Source organism: Loxodonta africana, chromosome 3 (genome assembly GCF_030014295.1).
Source record: "Loxodonta africana isolate mLoxAfr1 chromosome 3, mLoxAfr1.hap2, whole genome shotgun sequence".
Lineage (NCBI taxonomy): Eukaryota > Metazoa > Chordata > Mammalia > Proboscidea > Elephantidae > Loxodonta > Loxodonta africana.
Genome location: NC_087344.1, coordinates 62,583,074 through 62,600,608, shown reverse-complemented (window position 1 = coordinate 62,600,608; position 17,535 = coordinate 62,583,074). Strand labels below are relative to the sequence as shown.

General features: G+C 41.0%; 1 protein-coding gene across 2 annotated transcripts in view; it reads left to right on the top strand.

Annotated features, from left to right (window-relative positions):
• Positions 1-17,535, top strand: part of WASF2 (WASP family member 2) — a 76,693-nt gene that overhangs the window by 23,909 nt on the left and 35,249 nt on the right. The window lies entirely within an intron of this gene.

Below are 17,535 nucleotides of genomic sequence, written 5' to 3'. Positions count from 1 at the left end.
GCTACCTATTGGACAGTACAGATCTGGAGGCTTGACCTGAATCAGGTTCCTTATTTTGGCAACAATACGCCACAAGTGGTGTTGCATACTTCCATGGTGTCTCTTTTTGTGTTGTAAGTGGTTATAGATAATCATGACCTAGATCCATTATTTCATTAGATGTTTGCAAAATGATATTATTCTAATTCTATCATTCTATCTTCGTTTGTTAGCTGAATGCTTCAGTCTTTCCCTCTTCATTACTTGCTTACCCTGAAGTTTGATTTATACAGAAAAGGCAGAATAAATATTTGACCCTTTTTCTTTATTCCTTCATTTACTGTTTTTCAAAATGATCGGTTGGTTCCCTCACATACTCTAAAGGGCACCAATGAGTTTTGTTTCTTTTCTTTTTTTTAAGCCTCGTTATGAACTTATAGATTTTAGCATATTTGATGTGTTTTGGTTCATTGCAGTTATTCTTACTGATGTTCAAGTTGTTCTATCTGGGATTGGCGAGGGCCTCTTCAAGTTCTGTCTGGGATCGGCGAGGGCCTCTTCAAGTTGTCCTGTCTGGGGTCGGTGAGGGCCTCTTCAAGTTCTGTCTGGGGTCGGTGAGGGCCTCTTCGAGTTGTTCTGTCTGGGATCTCTGAGGGCCTCTTCGAGTTGTTCTGTCTGGGATCGGTGAGGGCCTCTTCAAGTTGTTCTGTCTGGGATCTGCGAGGGCCTCTGCAAGTTGTTCTGTCTGGGATCGGTGAGGGCCTCTTCAAGTTGTTCTGTCTGGGATCTGCGAGGGCCTCTTCAAGTTGTTTTGTCTGGGATCGGCGAGGGCCTCTTCAAGTTGTTCTGTCTGGGATCGGCGAGGGCCTCTTCAAGTTGTTCTATCTGGGATCGGTGAGGGCCTCTACAAGTTCTATCTGGGATTGGCAAGGACCTCTACAAGTTGTTCTGTCTGGGATCGGTGAGGGCCTCTCCAAGTTGTTCTCCCTGGGATCGGTGAGGGCCTCTTCAAGTTGACTCCTGATTCCTTTTGACATAATAACTGCATTAATCGTTGATAATGTTCTTTGCTTTCTGAGATGTTCCAGACTCATCTTGTTCATTTCCTGCCCTTTCTGCAAGGAGCTCTGGGTCCTTTTAGTGGGATGTTGTATTTAGAGATCATGTTCTTTTTTGTGTGTGTGTTGAATATATTTATTATTTTTTTAATTTTGTGCTTTAAGTGAAAGTTTACAAATCAAGGCAGTCTCTCACACAAAAACTTACCTACACCTTGCTACCCACACACGTACTCCCAATTGCTCTCCCCCTAATGAGACAGCCCGCTCCCTCCCTCCACTCTCTCTTTTCATGTCCCTTTCGCCAGCTTCTAACCCCCTCCACCCTTTCAAGAGATCACATTCTTGGCTTCTTCGTTTTGTAGGTGAGGAAACCAAAGCCCAGAGTAGTAGAATGATTTAGCTAAGGTCACCTAGATTTAGCAGCGGAATCTGGCCTAGAACCCTGGCTGCCTGGCTCTTATATCTGTGCTATCGCCGTTCTCTACCTGTTTCTAGGGCAGGTGGCTTAACTACATTTGAACTCCTACTCTAGCCATCAGAGGAAAATAGGTTTTGAGGGTGATCATTGGAGGTGCACTCAAACCTCATTAATATTTGCTAATTGGGGGAAATCCTAATGAGAGTGCTGTATATTGTTTTTCTGTAGGAGCATCTGTTACTTCTGAGTTCATACAGTAGCTGAAACTAGTCTAATACTGTTACCAGGTTACTTTGCCAGGTAGAGGTCCTTGTACTTGGTTTAATGAATAGCTGAGAACGATGTGCAATTTAACTTTAATTGTATGTAAATTAGACTCCTGAAATACCCGAAAGCAGCTCAGTAAACATTTCTTTCTGCAATCTTATTTGCAGTGTTTCTTTAGCTAGACTTTTGTTTATTAGAGTGCCGAGGTAAACTTTAGCTCAGGTCTGAATTTATTTCAGGTTTCAAATGTGTGAGGGCTGACTATGTCTCCTACTGGCTCTGTGGTCCAGAGTAAGTCACTTGACTTCTCTGACCTTAATTTCCTCATCTATAGTGAGGTAGGAAACCCTGGTGGCGCAGTGGTTAAGTGCTACAGCTGCTAACCAAAGGGTCAGCAGTTCAGATCCACCAGGCGCTCCTTGGAAACTCTATGGGGCAGTTCTACTCTGTCCTATAGGGTTGCTATGAGTTGGAATGGACTTGATGGCACTGGGTTTGGTTTTTTGGTTTATAGTGAGGTAATTAAAATTGGGAATACCAGCAAAGGGAAGAGACATCCTACATATTGGAAGAAAATTTCGGGGAACCATATATGATAAGGGTTTAATATCTAGACTATATAAGAACTTCTACACAATTTAATAAGACAAACAACCCAGTCCAAATATGGGCAAAGGACTTGAATAGATTTTACCAAAGAGGTTATGCAAATAGCCAAAAAACACATGAAAAGGTGCTTTAAGTCATCAGTCATTAAACGAAAAACCAAATCCAGTGCTGTCAAGTTGATTCCAACTCATAACAACCCTATAGGACAGTGTAGAACTGCCCCACAGGGTTTCCAAGGAGCAGCTGGTGGATTCAAACTGCTGACCTCTTGGTTATCAGTGGGGTTGTTAACCACTGCGCCACCAGAGCTCTCTCATTAGTCATTAGGGAGATACAAATTAAAACCACTATAAGATAGTACCTCACTCCCACTAGAAAGGCTATGATAAAAAAGAAAATAACAGGTGTTGGTGAGGATGTGGAGAAATTGCAAACAAATAATCTCTTTAATAAGAATCTGCACAAAACTGGTTCCTATGAGGTGGAGGTTAAAGATAATCTCAAATGTCCAACTTCTCTAAGCAGCTGTACCACTCCATTATGTAACACCAACGACCCTTTCTCCTGTCCTTGGGCTCGATAATTCCCTGTAACACCTCACACACAGTTAAGTGATTTGTTGAGGAAGTAACAGGTTATAACTCGGAATCAGAATCAACTTAGAAATAACTGGATATAACTCAGGATCAGGATCAACTTGGAAGTAACAGGAACAATTCAGGAGACACAATACAGTTTGTCAGTCAGGACAGCTTCCAACCAAGACAGCTCTCAGCTCCTTCTTGGCATACCTGCAGATAGGCTGCACTTCTTGATTGTGCCTGCAGGTCAGCCCCCACCTGGGCCTGGCCTCTGCCGTGGGGCCTCACTTGGGCAAGTGTTACAGCTCTTTTGGCTCTGCCATCAAGTGCCTGGAGGTACGTCACTGCACCAGCAAACCCCTGCCTGAAGGAGCTCAGCTCTCTTGCTCTGTGGGTTGGGAAGCCCACTATAGCTGTCTCACACTGGTCTCTTGGTTCTCGCAGCTTGTACTATCTCATGCTGTTTCCAGTATCACGGCTTTCTTATCTCCTGGACCTAGAAGGTTCTCACCGCAGGAACCCCGAGTCCAAAGGATTCACTCTACTTCAGGTTCTTCTTCTTGGTGGTAATGAGGTGCCCCTCAACCTCTGTGGAATTAGTCCTTTTATAAACCTACTACTCCCATCAAGACCATAAACTGACCAATCCCCTTGATAGGCCACAGGTACCTTATCTGTAAAGTAAACTGTCCAATCCCTTTGCAAGATTGTGGCCTAGCAAATCATTTTGGCAGAACTATAAACCCAGGGCCAGAAAGGCCATATGTAAAGAGAAACTTGTTGCGCTGCAGATTGGAACTCTCATCTGTTGCTGGTGGGAATGTAAAATAGTGCAACTACTGTGGAAAACTTTTGTGGTTCCTCAAAAAGTTAAACATAGAACGGCCACATGACCCAGAAATCTCAGTCCTAGGTATACATTCAAAAGAATTGAAAGCAGAAATTTGTATACCAGTGTTCATTGCAGCACTGTTCACAATAGCCAAAAGGTGGAAGCAATCTAAACGTCTGTCCATAAGTGAATGAACAAAATGTGGTATGCTCATACAATGGAATATTACGCAGCCATAAAGAGAAATGAAGTCCTGATGTATGCCACAACATGGATGAACCTTGAAAACATTATGCTAAGTGAAATAAGTGAATCACAAAGGGACAAATATTTTAAGAGCTCACTTATATGAAATAGGCAAATGCCACTTATATGAAATAGGCAGATGCATAGAGACTGAAGTTTATTAGTGGTCACCGGGGTGGGGGGAGGGAGGAAGGAAGGGAGCTTTTGCTTAGGGGCAGTGAGTTTTTGTTACTGGTGATGGAATAATTTGGAAACAAGTAATGGTGATGATTGCACAATAGGATAAACTTAAGTGATGTCACTGAACTGTACATGTAAAAACTGTTGAATTGGCAGATGTTTTGTTATACATATTTTGACCACAGTAAAAAACTTGGAAATAATACATGTTCTTTTAATCTCACAGACTTGTGAGATTCAAATCAGCTAATTAATCAAATGATATACTTATTGAATTAATGAGAAATGATAAAAGTGCTTTTTAAACTAGAAGCTTTATATGATAAGCATTAGAGTAATATAGATTGGATGCACTCATACACACTCAGGATCAGAGGCGTGATAACAGAAGAAAGAGATTCAAGAACTTTGTGGCCATTTTACTGCAGGGGCGTATGGCTGTCACATCTTAGGCTATCACAGCTCAGCAACACAGCTTTTATAGCACAGTACCACTACTGATCTGAGTACCCTCAGTTACCAAGAAAGGTTAAATTATATTTAGTATGTTCTGTTTAAGAAGTAATGAATATACACAATATATTTTACAGAGATTTTCATAAAAATACAGTGTCTAAAGAGTTATTTTCATTATCTGACAATTCTCCTTTATGTGGAATGTGTCATTCTCTAAAAGAAGCTAATACCTGCACTAATGCCAGCTACTGTTCTAAATTTTTTATGTATATTTACTCCTTTATGTCTCTCATAATCCTGTGAGATTTACACTATTATTAATGTCCATTTTACAGATGGGAAAACTGATGTGACAGGATGTGATAATTGCTTCATTATAATTGAATTTTGTTCACAATGAGTTCTTGTTTACATAATGCAGAAACTTTTCCCTCCTGCCAGCAGACTTGGGGCTGCACCTGATGCACTTTCGTCTCTCGATTTTGGTGATACCTTTGTTTCCTTCCAGACCACTGGGGAAATAATCTTTGTCAAACTCCATTTCCTCCAAATCTGAAAAATACCAACAGGAATTTCTGAAAAACATGTCCAGCTTTTTAAAAAATACGGCATTTAAAACCATAAATACCAAAACATCTTTATTAACATGGTTCCTGCAAGGAGAGGAGCTGGTAGATGGATCTGAATTACTAAATTGGCAGAGAACTGTGAACTGTCATCAGCTGCCCATAGATATTTGGGATAGAACCTTATTGTATGGTACTGGAATTGTGTCGATGTTTGTTTAAAAAATGATGATACTGATCTAGAATCAAAAGGTATTATTTGGTGTCTCATTGTTCTGTTGGACAGGTAGTATCCATTGCCATTCTTCTAACTGTACTTATTTGCAATAACACTCTCCTAGAGTGGCGTCCAATTAAAAACCACAACCTTCACTGGTAGCAGACTAGTATTTTTTGATCAGTCTCTAAAAAACCAAAACTAAACCTGTTGCCATTGAGTTGATTCCAGCTCACAGCGACCGTATAGGACAAAGTAGAACCAGTCTCACAGGGCTTCCACAGCTGATGGATTTGAACCGCTGACCTTTTGATTAGAAGCTGAGCTCTTAACCACTGTGCCACCAGCGCTCCCAATCTTTAAGCAAGCTTTAAAAATTATTCCAGTACAATTTGCTGTGGATTTCTTTTTAATCAAATTGCCTCTTCGCTTCCTCATACAGTATATATTTAATCAATTACACATTCACTGGGGCAGGAGGGGGTGGGACAGGGCAAGGAAGCTGAAATTTAAATTAGGTAGTTTACTTCCAGTTAGCAAATGTGATCCCAGGTTTGGAGGAGTGAATTAAAACCAATGACTAGCATAAGTTTTGATTTTTTTTTTTTAAACCATTAAAATGGCTTTTTTCCCTTAAATCATGAAATGTGTTTTTATCGTAACAATAGCCTTAATAATAATTACATTTTTATTTTTTTAATTATATTTTATAGTTCAAAGCTGTTCAGTTTTTTATTCTTGTTGATTTTTTCTTAAATTCTGTGAATTGGTATATTTAAAAGTATAGGGTTTTTTTCTACATCTAATTTCGTGAATGAGACTGGCCTCTGAAATAGCCGATTTTTACTTAATTAAAAAAAATCTTTATTTTAAAGACAACTGCGGATGCCACTAAGGTCAATTGTGCATTAATCAAAATCAGTTATGAAAATAATAAAACACATGATTGGCTTGCATTATCAACTTTCTATTTGATTCAGGAAATGAACAAATACTTTTGAGAACACATTATGTGCAAAGGACTAAGATAAATACTACCCCATCCAAAAATAGCCTGTATTCTAGGAATATAAATACACATGAAAATCTTGCAATATTGTTGAATTCAAATATTTCTGGATCTTTATCTCTGCCATTGCTTTATTCATCTAGCCATTTTGCCTTAATAACAATACTTCTTGTTAATCAGTTTAGGAAATACTATGAATACTATGTCAGTTTATTTGAAAATTTAGATGAAAGGCCAAAAAATAACTTACCAATGTGACTTAAGAAGACATAGAAAACCTTGAGACCAGAAGAACTAGATGCTGCTCGGCTATAACCGATGACTGCCCTGACAGGGAACACAACAGAAAACCCCTGAGGGAGCCAGAGACCAGTGGGATACAGACCTCAAATTCTCTTAAAAAGACCAGACTTAATGGTCTGACTGAGACTAGAAGGACCCCAGAAGCCATGGCCCACAGACCTTCTGTTAGCCCAAGACAGGAACCATTCCCAAAGCCAACTCTTCAGACAGGGATTGGACTGGACTGTAGGATAGAAAATGCTAGTGGTGAGGACTGAGCTTCTTGGATCAAGTAGACACATGAGACTATGTGGGCAGCTCCTGTCTGGAGGGGAGATAAGAAGGCAGAGAGGATCAGAAGCTGGCTGAATGGACAAGAAAATAGAGGGTGGAGAGAAGGAGTGTGCTGTCTCATTAGTGGGAGAGCAACTAGGAGTGTATAGCAAGGTGTATACAAATTTTTGTATGAGAGACTGATTTGACTTGTAAACTTTCACTTAAAGCACAATAAAAAAAAAAGAAAAGAAAACCTGGTGCAATGGTTAAACACTTGACTGCTAACCAAAAGGTCGGTGGTTCGAACCCCCCACCAGCAGTTCTGAGGGAGAAAAGACCTGGCAGTCTGCTCCCATAAAGATTACAGCCTAGGAATTCCTATTGGGACAGTTCTACTCTGTCCTATAGGGTTGCTGTCATCCGTCAGAATGGACTGCACACAACACAACAGATAAATTGAAGCTATAGTTAAACAAATTCTCCCAAAGAAAACACCGTGCCCAAATAATTTTCCAGATGAATTCCATTGAACTTTCAAGATACAGCCTAAGGTTATAGATTCAGTTATAAGTTCCACTTTTCTATGCCATTGCCCCCCCATTAAGAAGGTGACCATATGATTTACATTTTCACATCCTGCCTTCCTGACATGGGTCTCTACCAAGGAGACCTAATTGTCACGTTTTTTTCTTCATTAGCTGTTACTCCTTTTGTCCTTCTTTGATTTTTCTCTGATTTTTTTCTTCATGGTCAGCAAGTATCAGAAAGAACCTTTCCATTGTTTAGAGATTTTTCCCCCGGTGAACTCTGTTCATCTTTCTCTCCACTTATCCAGTATCTTTTGAAGGGTCAGTGGATGTCAGAAGTGCTGCTCAGACCTCAGAATTTAAAAGATAGTATCTTTCCTCAAAGAGCTCACAATCTATTTCTGTTACAACTGTAATGTGGGAGGAATGCTATAAAACAGAATTAAGAGGGTTCTCTTGGAGCAGAGGAAACCTTGGTGGTGTAGTGGTTAAGAGCTACAGCTGCTAACCAAAAGGTCGGCAGTTTGAATCTACCAGGTACTCCTTGGAAACTCTGTGGGGCAGTTCTGCTCTGTCCTGTAGGGTCACTATGCGTCAGAATTGACTCGATGGCAATGGGTTTGGTTTTTTTTAATTGGAGCAGAAAGGAGCCCTGGTGGCACAGTGATTAAAGCGCTCAGCTGCTAACCTAAAGGTTGCTGGTTCAAACCCATCAGCTGCTTCTCAGGAGAAAGGTGTGGCAGTCTGCTTTTGTAAAGGTTTATGGCATTGGTGAATAAAATAAGTCAATCACTAAAGAACAAATATTGTATGAGATGAAAAAAAACCAAACCTGTTACGTAGGTAGATACGTAAACTGTGAACAGGTGTGGGAGGACATATGGGAGTACACCCAGGAACATATATAGGTTTGGCAAAGGTTATTTCTACATATACATTTATATGTACGGCAAATACACCCATGTATGTGGTAAAGCATGCAGGGGGCACAGTTATGAAAACTTCTTATCCAGAACCACACACCTTGAGGGACTGAGTCACTGGGCTTGAGGGTTTAGAACCATAGTTTTGGGGGACATCTAGGTCAATTGGCATAACATGATCCATAAATACAATGTTTTACATCCTACTTTGTTGAGTAGCAACTGGGGTCTTAAAAGCTTGCAAGCGGCCGTCTAGGATATAACTATTGGTCTCTTCCCATCCGGAGCAAAGAAGAGTGAAGTAAATCAAAGTTTCAAAGAAGTAATTAGTCCAGAGGACTAATGGACCACATGAACCACAGCCTCCACTAGCCTGAGACCAGAAGAACTAGATGGTGCCACAGTACCACTACTTACTGCTCCGAGTGGGATCGCAGTAGAAGGTCCTGGACAGAGTGGGAGAGAAATGTAGAACAAAATTCAAATTAATAAAAAAGACCAAACTTGATAGAGACTAGTGGAATCTCCGAGACTAAGGCCCTTGACACCCCTCAAATCTGGAACTGAACCCACTCCCAGAGGTCGCCTTTCAGCCAAACAATAGACAGGGCTGTAAAGTGAATAATAACATCTGTGAGGAATATGCTGCTGAGAACAATCACATGAGACCAAAAGGGCAGCATTTACCCAAAAACAAAGTTTCAAAGGCAGGAAGGGGTGGGAAAGATGGGCAAATGGAAATAGGGAACTCAGGGAGGAAGTGGGTAGAGTGATGTCATATTGAGGGGATTGCAACTAATGTCGTGAAACAAAATTTATATAAATTGTTGAACGGGAAACTAATTGCTCTATAGAGTTTCACCCAAATCACAATAAAACGTTACCCCAAAAAACAAAAAGATTTGCAGTCTTGGAAACTATGAGACAGTTCTCTTCTGTCCTGTAGGGTTGTTATGAGTTGGAATCAACATGATGGCAGTGCATTTGGTTTTGGGTGGTGGAGCAGAGGTGCAGTGGTGGTTCAGTGGTAGAATTCTCGCCTCCCATGCGGGAGACCAGGGTTCAATTCCCATCTAATGCACCTCATGTGCAGCCGCCACCACGTGACCACCCATCTGTCAGTGAAGGTTTGCAGGTTATTAGGATGCTGAACATATTTCAGTGGAGCTTCTAGACTAAGATGAGAAAGAAAGGTCTGATGACCTACTTCCGAAAATCTGCCAGTGAAAACCGTGTGCATCACAATAGTCCAGTCTGTAACCAGTTATGGGGATGATGCAGGACCAGCCAGGGACTTGTTCACTGGCACGTGGGGTCACCGTGAGTCAGTTGGAGGCAGACTCTGGGGCAGGTAACAACAAGAACAACAGTTGGATCAGAGGAGGCTTGATTAATTCTTTCTGGAGAGCAGAGTCAGGGTGGAGGCAATGACATTTGAACTGAGCAGGGAAGGATTAATAAAGTTCAAGAAGCAGAAAAAAAGAAAAAGTGGATGTTTCAGGAAGTGGGAAATACCTTGAGTGAGAAAAGAGGCAAGAGTGTGAAGGTCCTTTTTGGTGAACAGTGGCTGGAGTGTAGAGCATAGAGAGGGGACTAAAGAAGTCACTGGTGTCAGATAGTGTTTGCTTTAATCATTCTTTCTCAGTCTCAAACATTCTAACATCCCTAACTCATCCCCAATCCTCAGATGAAAACTTTCCAAGTCATCTTTGTGTCAAGTGTTGATATGACTGAAATTTGGTCACGCAGTTTTTACCTTACTGCTGGAGGAGACCTGTCTTCATATGGTTAATTAATGGGAGGCAGCTGCTGCCACATCCTTCAGCCCATTCCGGGATTTCAGAGAGGGGCTTGATGTCAATGTTTTAGAAAAATAAAAAGTAGCTCTTTCCTACGAAGAGAGTTGGGGATGCTCATTAGTAATCAGGGAAATGCAAATTAAAACTACAGTGATGTATTATTTTCTGTGCCTCAAATTGGCAAAAAGTAAAGTCTGACAAAAAATGTCGGCAACGAAATGAAGCATCCGGAACACTGCAACCAGGAGTGTAATGGGTACAACCATTTTGCAAGACAGTTTGGCGTTATCTCATGATTGATGATGTGCATACCCTATGACAGGAAACCCTGGAGGCATAGTGGTTAAGAGCTGTAGCTGCTAACTGTAAGGTTGCCAGTTCAAATCCACCAGGCACTCCTTGGAAACCCTGCGGGGCAGTTCTGCTCTGTCCTTTCAGGTCGCTATGAGTTAGAATCGACTTGATGGCAACAAGTTTGGTTGTTTTTTTTTGTTTTTTTGGGTACCCTATGACCCAGCAGTTCTATTCGTAGATATCTACCCTGCCATGCGGTGAATTACTTAATATGGCCCTTCTAGCCATTCATGGTCTTAATGACTCCCACAAAATGATTGAGGGAATTATGCAAATAAGGTGCTTGTGGCCCACCAAGGGTATTGAACAGCTTGCTAACAATGCAAATAAGGTGTATGGAACCCTTGCAGAGGCGGGACCATGCAAATAAACCCTCATGAGGGGATTGGTCAGTTTTGCCATCTCTCTAGGTTTAAAATGAGCCATCCCAAAGGCAGGAGGGGGGACCTCACTACCACCAAGAAGAGCCAGGAGCTGAGCATGTCCTTTGGACCCAGGGTCCCTATACTGAGAACCTCCTAGACCCAGGAGACAGAGTTGTAACACTGGAGATGGTGAGAAGTGGCAGCGACCATAGCAGCAGGCAACTGGCACGAGATGGTGGTAGCTTTTTGGCCCCTGGAGTGAGGTGGCTATAGTGACGTGCTGACCTATGGAGTGAGAGAGCCAATTGACTTCGGGCAAGAGGCTTGCTGACGGAGTGGGGTGCCTCTAGGCACTTATCAACAGAACTAAAAGAGCTTTTGTAGTACTTGTCTGAGGAGGGCAGAGGCCAGGCCAAGAGCCGAGGCCTGTCCTCAGGGGACCAAGAGGAGCCCTGCATGGTTGAGAGGAGCTGAGAGCTAACCTGCACTGAAGAAGGGAGACTTTGTTTACATGCTCCCTGATCCTGATCACAACTTGTAACCTGTTACTTCTCTAATAAATCCCATAACTGTGAGTATGGTCTGTGAGTTCTGTGTAGCCACTGCAGCGAATTATCGAATCTAGCACAAAAGTAGAGAGTGCTGTAGGAGGGACAGCTGGTGTCAGAATTGGTAAAAAAAAATTTGGAGAGAGGAGGTATGTCTGACCTCCACCTCATAGGAATCAGCTTTGGGCTGATGTTGATGGTGATTCTGTCTCCTCCGTTGAAGTCAGATGAGGCGTGTGCCATCATGCCATTTTTATATACTCTAAGGAACTTTTGCCCATGTGCACCAGGAGACATTCACATAAATGTGCATAGCAACACTGTTGGCAGTAGCGGAAACAAAAAATTCAAACTGGAAGAAATACCAGTGTGCATCAACTCTAGGTAAATAAATCATGGTATGTTCATATAGCAGAATACTCTGTAACAGTAAAATTGAGTAAATTGCATCTGTAGCAACATGGATGAACCTCAGTAATTGTCAAATGAAGAAGTCACAGAAGGATATATGCATTGTGATTAGATTCATTAAGTTCAGAAACATGAAACTAAAATAATATTTAGAGATACAAATGTGATAAAATTATGAAGAAAAAATAAGGAAACAGGAATAGTGGTTATCTCAGGGAGAAGGGAAGGATGTGGGTTTGGGGAGTCTTAGGGAGGGTTAGGGAGGAACTTTAAAGCTAATGGTAATAGTCTTCTTAAACTTGGTGGTAGGTACACTGCAATTTGCTGTGTCATGATTCTTGATACCTGAAAACCAAACCCATTGCCATCAAGTCGATCCCAACTCATAGTAATCCTATAGGGCAGAGTAGAACTGTCCCATATGGTTTCCAAGGCTGCAAATCTTTACAGAAGCAGACTGCCACATCTTTTCTCCCATGGTACAGCTGGTGGGTTCAAACCACCGACCTTTTTTGGTTCGCAGCCAAGAGCTTAACCACTGCGCTACCAGGGCTCCCTTATGGTTCTTAAAACCTTACATATATTAACTTTTTTTTGTATCTATAAATATTAGAAGCCGTGATGGCACAGTGGTTAAGACCTTGACTGCTAACCAAAAGATTGGTAGTTCAAACCTCAAGCCGCTCCACAGGGGAAAGATGTGGCAGTCTGCTTCCGTAAAGATTTACAGCCTTGGAAACTCTATGGGGCAGTTCTATCCTATTCTGTAGAATCACTATGAGTTGGAATCAACCTGACAGCAGTGGGTTTTTTTTGCATATAAATAATGTTAAAGCATTAAGAAAATTTGGGAATACCTGATCTATTCTGCTTTTATACATAAACATGTTTTTCAGAATGTAAAAACTGAGGCTCAGAGAGATTAAGTAATTTAATTGTTCTAGGGCGAAAGCTGATCAGTGACAGAGCCTCTTCCCAAGCCCAGTTTAAAGCACTTTCTATATCTTATATTGCAATTCTCCCATTATGTAGATTCTATCCATCAATTAGAAGTACCTCCACTTGGACTACTGCCTCAGCCTTTCACCTCTTCATGTGGTCCATTCTCCACACTGCTGCCAGAGAGAGCTTTCTAAATGCAAATCTGGACTTGTCACTCTCCAGCCTCAATCTTAAATAGCTCCCTACAGCTTTCAGCACACTCCAAGTGCTATAGCCCAGCATACATGGCTCTTTGTGTCTCACCTTCTGTGTGCCTTATTAGCCTCATCACTCATGACTTCCTGCACTCCTGCCACACCAAGCTATTTGCTGTTCCTGGGACACTATTTGCCTCTGCACACACTGCTCCCTCTACCTGGAACTTCTCCTCTTAACTGTATAACCTTATTTGTCCTTTAAGACACAGCTCAGGTGTCGCTTCTTCCAGGAACCCTTTCCTTAACTGACCACCTTGCTCCAGCCTGAGCTGGATGCCTCAATAACATACCTGTGACTGAACATCTGTGGTCATACTTATCACAGAATATTATTGTCCCCTTTATTTATTAGTCTCCTTCAGTGGCTTTTGAGCTCCGTAGGGACAGTGTTGAATTATATCCTCAGTACGTATGGTTTGTTAAATGAACGCATGAACAGATAACTGGATATCACTTTATGTAAGTCCCACATATATTTGAAGTTATTTGTTTGCCAGATTCTCACCAGTTGTATCCATATACCATTCCACTTGTCATTATTGGAGTCAGAGAAGGGTAGGCATAATTTCCAAAGGGATTTCTTTTCTCTGGCAGAGAAAAAGAAAGGCTGGGGGGTGTGAGAAAAAGTATTGAAGGGGGAGGAAGGCAAGAAACTGATTGAGAAGAAAAAGGAAAGGTTCAGAGGCTTATTAGCATTTTAGGCCAAGTGCTTAGAGTTTTTAATGACAGCCTGGATTTCTTTCAAGCTTTGGACATGTGCTAATTTTCATGACTTAACCCTATTCTGACCTTCCTTAGCCTTTTTGGAAAATTATCTCCTTTGGCTGATAGCTCTATCACTTTTCTCTCTTTACATTAGGGAGTAAGAGCTTTGAGATGCTTGAATAAAAGGTGGCAATGGCAGACAGCTTGTGTTGGGCAAGGGGGCCTTGGTTCTTAATTTTTAGCTTCTTACTTTGATGTCTCCTGGATTGGACCCCTAATCAGTTCCCTGGGCTTGAGAAGTATACATGAGTCCTGTCTTGTGACTGATAAGCCGTTAGGCGTTCTATTGCCAGGGTTGAACTTAGGCTGTTCATAGTAGGTACTTTTCCCTGAGGAAGCATTGGTGTAAGACTGGCGGCCCAGACACCCTTCCCATCTTCACCATAATGAGGGCCAAAGCACAAGAGCCACCATCTGTGGCTTCATTCATTTGGTAAATATTGAGGATTCTCTCTGTGTCTAGCACAGTGGTAAGCGCTAGGATCAAAGATGGCTGCTATCACCAGCCTCAAGGAACTATCTAGTGGGAGAGCAAATAAGAAAATCAGTCGTTTTAATGTATGATGATGGTACAGGCATGCATAAGGTGTTACGAAGGTTTAGACAACCAATATGGTATGTGTGAGAAGGCATGGGGGAGAAAGGGTACCAACCTCCTTTGAGGCGAGCCTAGTCAAGCAAGAGATGTTTCACTTGAGCTCAATCTTGGAAGACCTTTGTAGTTGATGGGCAATGTGGTGGGGGACTGACTTGAGCAGAGGTATGGAGGCAAGAAAACACAAGGTGTAATGGAGAACCATGGAAAAATAGTAGGACTGGGGTAGGGGGTGAAGTGAGGGGTGTAGTATGTATGTGAAAGGATGTCACGGGAGGTGAGGCTGGCCGTATCGTGAGTAACCTTTTTTCCTTCTCTAGGTAACAGAGATTATCCATAGAAGTGTTTTCGTTTATCCAGTGTTAGGTGTTTAGTGTTTCTCTTACTATTGTCTCTTGAGTAACTAAGTTTTATCTCTTTGATTTGTTCTTTTTCTGATATCTGAATTTGGAGCTTTTTTTTTTTTTTTTTTTTTTTTTTGAGCCTTCTTTTTTATGCTTTAGGTGACCCTGCTTTGAGTACTACCTAGTCAAACCCCACACTCAGGCTTTGCGGAATGGACGATGCATTGCTTTTAAGGCCATGTAGAAGGAGGAGAATTTAAATGGCCTCCAAAGGCTAATAATGTCAGACCCCATGTCACTGTCACTGCAGTTCATGCATGCTTGGAGAGTGGGAAAGGGAACTTAATTATGGAGGAGGGGAATCTTAACTCTGCTTGAATGGGTAGTTGAAAGTCCTGAGTCCACCTCTTAGCCTCAAAAAAGGACTTTTTTACATTTGCAGCCAAAGAGGTCATAGGGAGGGCCCATATAAATACCATCTTTCCGCTGGGGTGTATGAGCCAGTCTTATTCTTTTGCTTCCACAGGTGCAGAATAGGTACGCCAAAGAGTATTCTGAGCTCCATTGAACAGAATTTGGCATCTTATTGCCCTTTTCCAGAAAATCAGTCCCTTTAAAACATAGAACATAGCAATTTTAGGTCAGCAGGCATTTAAAGACACCTTTTTAACTTTCAAGGGCTGGCCTAATAAGATATATTTTGAACAAAAATACCGGTGTTACCAAGATGAGACTTGAATCATTTAAATTTTGAAAAGGACTTAGTTTTAGCTGCTGGTGCACTTCTTATGTGTGAAATTACATCTTGTTTTCTTTGAATGGCGCTGTCCTTCGGGAGGACTGTGATCATCATCAGGTATCAGACTCTATTGCTTTTACTAACCTTTAGTAACTATTCAGAATCCATTACAGTATCTGGGATTAGGGACCACACAGTGACCTATGTCACTGTCTTCTTAGACCACAAAATAACTTCTCATAGTTAGGCTGGATGACAGCAGAAACCAGCCTCATATAGTCAGGAACCACTCCAACGTGACTACAGTCCGAATGACCAAAGGAGTAAGTTACAGCCAGCCTCACCTGTTTCACTAATTTGTTTTAGGAAATAGTATCAGCGAGGCAGAGCTGTGCACCTTTGGCTCATTAATACAAGGTCTGAAAAGGAAAATCTATTTCAGTAAAATCCCTGAGAGTTAGTTAGAACTTTTCTACTTTGGAGGGAAAGCGCTGTACAAACATGGCCCCAGTTGTTACCTGTACAACACATATATTCATATAATTCTTGCTATTTCTAAAGTTTGGAAAAAGTCTAAAAATATAATTTTACTTTTTCTAAATATGTATTCATTTCCTAAAATAACTAATAGAATTTGGTAGGTTGTGGGAAAACAAAGCTCAATTTTCTTAGTTCCTCATCTGTGTACACCTCTTTCCTCCATTTTAATAGAAGGTCTTCAATGCACAGACCGTGGCAGAGCCCGTTTTCAAAGCAGTTCATAGAGATTTAGCCATGCAAGTTATTTACCCTTGGTCACAAAGAAAGAGTAAAAACCAAAAACCAGATGGTTGCTGAGGGAAAATGTTACAGCAACAAACTTGAGGGGCTAGAAACCAGAGAGCAAGAAGAATGTTAGGAGGTGGTTCCAGGGAGCTAGGATTTGTAGTAACCAAATAGAAATTAGATAATGGAAAATTTAGGCTACTAGCTGCTTCTTGGAAACCCTATGGGGCAGTCCTGTAAGGTTGCTATGAGTCGGAATCGACTCAATGGCACACAACAACGACAACATCAAAGCATGTATCTAACAAATTTTGTCCTGGAATTGTCTTCCCAAGTAAAGCTTTTATGCTGATGAGAATGTCACAGAATTCATCTCTTAGCTTTTTGTCCTACTAAAGCATTAGAATTTAAAACAGACCCTTTAACTTGATTTATGGCAGACAAGGAATACCAGTTCAGTTAGGGAGGTGGTATTTAATTACCCCTTTCTGTGGGAATGGGGCTATTCCCACTAAAATTGTTTGTGGGTGAAATCACAACAAAGGTCCATAGTGTACAGCTTTATATACTTTTTTTAAAAAAAAGAGACATCAGTTTCTTATGTTTTTCTGATGTCAAAGGTTAATTTAAAATATTAATGCTGAAAAGATTAAGATATTAAATCTACTAGGCAAGAATACATGTACATATTGTAATTACTTTTTACAATTAAAGTAATTGGATTATATTTAATGAGCTATTTACATTTAATAATTAAAAAAGACTTATCTTTTCAGTATTCCCCATATGCAGAAGAAGATGGGGGAAAACTCACTTCTGGTATAATTATCTTGACTTGGGCTAAATAGGGGAAACAACTGCTTTTTAGAAAAAAGTTCAGGAGGATATTATTTTAAAATATACATGTACAGTTTAGAAATTACCCATAGGAATGTGTTTTGCTTCATTGTAAAAGAAAATGAAAGATTACTTAAAAAAAAAAAGAAAAAAAGCCCCTGCTGACAAGATTTGATGAGCTGAACAATGTGCAGAGAATGAAGCTTAAAGTGATTCTCAGGGACCCTGTAGATAAAAGTAGCCCATCAGAAGTGACAGAACCCCCAATGCCTAGCTGTTTGAAAACAGGAGTTTGTTTGAAAAACAATAGCTTCTGAACATAATATCTGAGGCTGGCATTTTAAATGAGTGGGTGTTTATGTTGTTTAAAGTGAAAGATGTGAAG